The sequence below is a fragment of the Amia ocellicauda genome, assembly GCF_036373705.1.
Source record: "Amia ocellicauda isolate fAmiCal2 chromosome 11 unlocalized genomic scaffold, fAmiCal2.hap1 SUPER_11_unloc_4, whole genome shotgun sequence".
Taxonomy (NCBI): domain Eukaryota; kingdom Metazoa; phylum Chordata; class Actinopteri; order Amiiformes; family Amiidae; genus Amia; species Amia ocellicauda.
Window position 1 is genome coordinate 172658 of NW_027102662.1, and position 3793 is coordinate 176450.

The 3793-nt window shown below is 42.5% G+C and overlaps 1 non-coding gene across 1 annotated transcript; it reads left to right on the forward strand.

Moving 5' to 3' along the window:
• Nucleotides 1–658: 658 nt before the first annotated feature.
• On the forward strand, nucleotides 659–731 carry trnav-aac (transfer RNA valine (anticodon AAC)). The gene has a single exon. It is a non-coding gene; the product is annotated as a tRNA-Val (tRNA).
• The last annotated feature ends 3062 nt before the right edge of the window (nucleotides 732–3793 follow it).

Here is a 3793-nt window from a genome sequence, read left to right on the forward strand (position 1 = left end):
TTGCCCGGGATTGTTTCTTGCGGGGTTTCATGTTGATGTCGCTGGACATGTTGAAGAAGCGGGATGTTTCAGATGCTGAGAATTAAAGAGGTATTGCCTAAAAGAAGCGCGGGTTCTTAAATAGAGAGGAGAGTTTCGGGGCGTTGCCTTCAGAGGGGTGGGGGTATTTATGGGTGGCCTTGTTGTTCAGGGTTTTATGGGTGCACACTTTCTGACGGATATGACGTAGGAATAATTAAGGAAATAACTCTACCTAAAATCACGCCCCCCAATTATGACGTAGGAATATTAATAAGCTTAGGGCATACGTCATAACAAAATAGGCCGCGCCCAAAAAACCCTACTATCTACTCTTATGTAGTTGAAGGCGCAGTATAGCTCTCATAGTCTGGTGGTGACGGAAGACCACCAGCCGTTTGAACAAGCCATTCAGCATCACCTTGTTGGGTTAAGTGCAGGCACTGTCAGAGCGCAGGGCGTCCTGCCTTTGAAAGAGTTTCCGAAGTGTCCTGATGTGCCCTTTAGCAATGCCAAACAGGTCTGTGAAAATGGCATCCTTTCGCCGCACTTCTCACAGCCTAGCCGACCTGAAACACCTGAGCCCGTTTTACCAGCAGGCTTTAACGGTAACCATTTGAAGCAAGAGGCAGCGGTGTCAGTTTCCGTAGTGTAGTGGTTATCACGTTCGCCTAACGCGCGAAAGGTCCCCGGTTCGAAACCGGGCGGAAACAGCCTACTGTGGGCTGGCCCTTTTCGTCATGCTTGCCCTCGTGGTTCCCCGGAGGCGGTGGGTGTCTTTTCTTCATTGGAGTGCCCGCAATCGATGCACTCAGAGCGTCCGTCCGTCGACAGGTTGAAATTGTAAACGCTGGTGTAGCCACTTTTAATTAAAATCTGATGATGATGATGATGATGATGTTGTTGTTGTTGTTCTTGTTGTTGTTGTTCTTGTTGTCATCGTGGTCGCCGTCATTATTATTGTTAAAGTAAAGCAGTAGTTAGATTTGTTGCTACCGTAAGGTGTAGAAGACAACAGTTGGTATGGCGTGTGATATCAAAACATTCAGAATACTTTTAACCTATATAATTTATAAGCTTTGTAAAATAAACCCAAATATCTCTTTTGCGGGGATAAACGCTGTTCTGAGTAGTTTGTGACTTGTTTAATACCAAACAAAGCATCGCTATAAAAAAAAAAAAAAAAATCACTGTAAAAGCGCTAGTTATTTTTGATCTTTATAGTTATTTTCTAGGCTCAGGTTGTTTTTTAGCGCTTATAAAGGCCTGAAATATTCTTAGTGGTTGTTGACTATAGGTCTTGATGCTTAAAAATGTTTTTTTGAGAGACCAAAAGGTTCTAATAAAAGTTTAGAGTAGAGAGGAGAGAGATCGTCTCCATCTTGGTTTCTATTTGAAATTTGATGCAGTGTCATTTTATTGGTTGGTTTTGATATGTTAATTGGTAACAGGGTGGCACAAAGGCCAGACCAGAACAATGCCTTACAAACAGATCCGGCATGTGGCCATCAGTATAAGTATGAAGGTCTGGTCTTCAGCTCGACAGACTCATACTGACCTTTCGATTTAAGACTAAAGATCAACAATGTCCGGAAACAACATCAGCGATTCGATTTAAACGAGTTTTTAGGCAAGTCTTCAGATTATTTTCATTGACTCAGAGCGTGTTGTGTGCATGTATTGTAAATAAGGCTATAACATCTGTTTTAAGTTCTGTAAAATTATTTTTCAACCAGTCAACAGGAGTTAATTCCCAACGCTGAGGAGATCATCTGGAACAACGACGGTAAGATTTTTGTGTTTGCGCTCATGGGTTCTTATGCATGGGTGTGTGTGGTTTTGAAGCGGCTCATTAGAGTTATGAAAACGTTTTAATATATATTAATGCCGGTCTCTTTAATTACACAGAAACTATCGAAAGGCCTGTGATTAATGTCTCCGAGGATCGACCAAGAGAAGTGGTTGTCCCTAGACAGGCTGTCTGCCGACCGGGTAAGAACTAAACCCCTGTTTGTTTGTATAACGTTTCTGTAAGATGTTTGAGTCCAGTTTTGTTAATTTTAAAAAATTATCCTGTCTAACAGTATTAAGAAACGTGGTTCGAGACAACGAAAGGCCTTCCACATCGAGGGCTTGTTTCGTTTTACCTTCGAGAACCGTAACCTTTCAAGAATCTGAAAGGCCGTTAGCCCCGGTATCTGATAGCTGTGAGTATATGTCTGCAGCCTGTAAGAGGTTAAAGCTTTTTATAAAGCGGTGTGGTTAAAGGTTAAACATGTCTCTTACCTTCACAGCGGTGCAAAAAGCTAAACCAGCCGAAAAACATAAGAAACGATTATTCTGTGGAGGTAAGTAAGATCTTTCAAACTTTAATGTTTTTAAAAGGGCTTTGTTTGCCCGTTGATGGCTAATATTTAAGCGATGGGTGACCGTTTCCTGTAGGGCGGGGGGTTCTGGGAAAGATCTTTAGAAGTCCGGACAGGTCTATGCTTGTTTCTGGGGAACGTGTTTAGAAATGACCGATTGCCGTACCGTCTGGTTAGGAAGTAAAGACGTCCGAAAGGGTTTAGTAAGTTGTTTGGCTTATCTCCCGCTATTATACTTCTGTTTTAAAGTGGTTGTAGGAAAAGGCTTGAAGGTGTTCATTGTATTTAATATTTAAACAGATCGTGAAAACATTTGTGAAACAGGAAGTCCCGGGATCAGGAAGCGTTTACACTTGGAAGGTTCGTTTAAAAATGAAATGTTGTTGTGCGTGTGTGTGTTTTATTAACAATATTACAGTTTTTAAAGAAACATTTAAGAAACAGTTTATTTACAGCGGCTTCTCTGTTTTACATTTATTATCAAGTCCTAATAAATATATTGTCTGTAAATAATAAGGCGTTGTAGTGAATGTCTAAGGCTATTTTCAAAGGTTTAAAAAAGCTAAAGGTTTTGAATGTCCTGGACATGTTGTTTTAAGTTTGATTTCTGTCACCGTTTAAAGATGTAAATGTAATGTATATTTTTATTCTTCCCAAGACTCTTGGGATAGTCATTCTGTGGATGAGCTATTGAGGACAATTACCCCGTCTAAGTGGGATCAAACATCTTCCCCGGTGAGATCACCGATAGGATCCCCCACGGTGGTCTTGGAGACCCCCCAACATCTACTCAGGCCACAGCCTTCTGGGGGTAATTCAACACCCCAGATTCAGCCCGCCGCATTGTCGGGCGGAACAAATACAGGCATCCAACAACCTCAGGGGTCGCCGTCAGTCAGGGCTGACACACCACCCAACGACGGCCTGGTTTCAACATCGTCCCCCCAGACCCGTTTCTTGGCTACAGAAACGCGGAACAGTACCCCGCGCTTGGCCAGGGTGTCACCGCAAAGGCCTTCTTGGTCTCCGTCCATGAGTATACGCTCGCTCCCTGCCTCCTTCGACCGAGATTTACCGGAGCGACCATCCTTTGAAGCTGAGCCAGGCCACCAGCCCCCGGAGCTACTTCCTGAAGGTCGGCATGAGTTGCTACATACTTTGTTACAAAATCAAAGACTTGTGTTAGTGGGGCAAAACCTGGTGATAGAGAGCCAAAACACCCTTATTAATACCCTTACTAACGAATTGTACCGTATTTAATGTTTTAATAGACACAAAATGCCTTACTATTGTGGGTTGTTGGAAAAATAAAAAATAAATTAAAAAATGTCCTGACTTGGTAAAAGAACTCACAAACTAAAGGATTATGAACAAGCTAGGGCCCCAAAAAGACCTTCCCGAGAGAACAT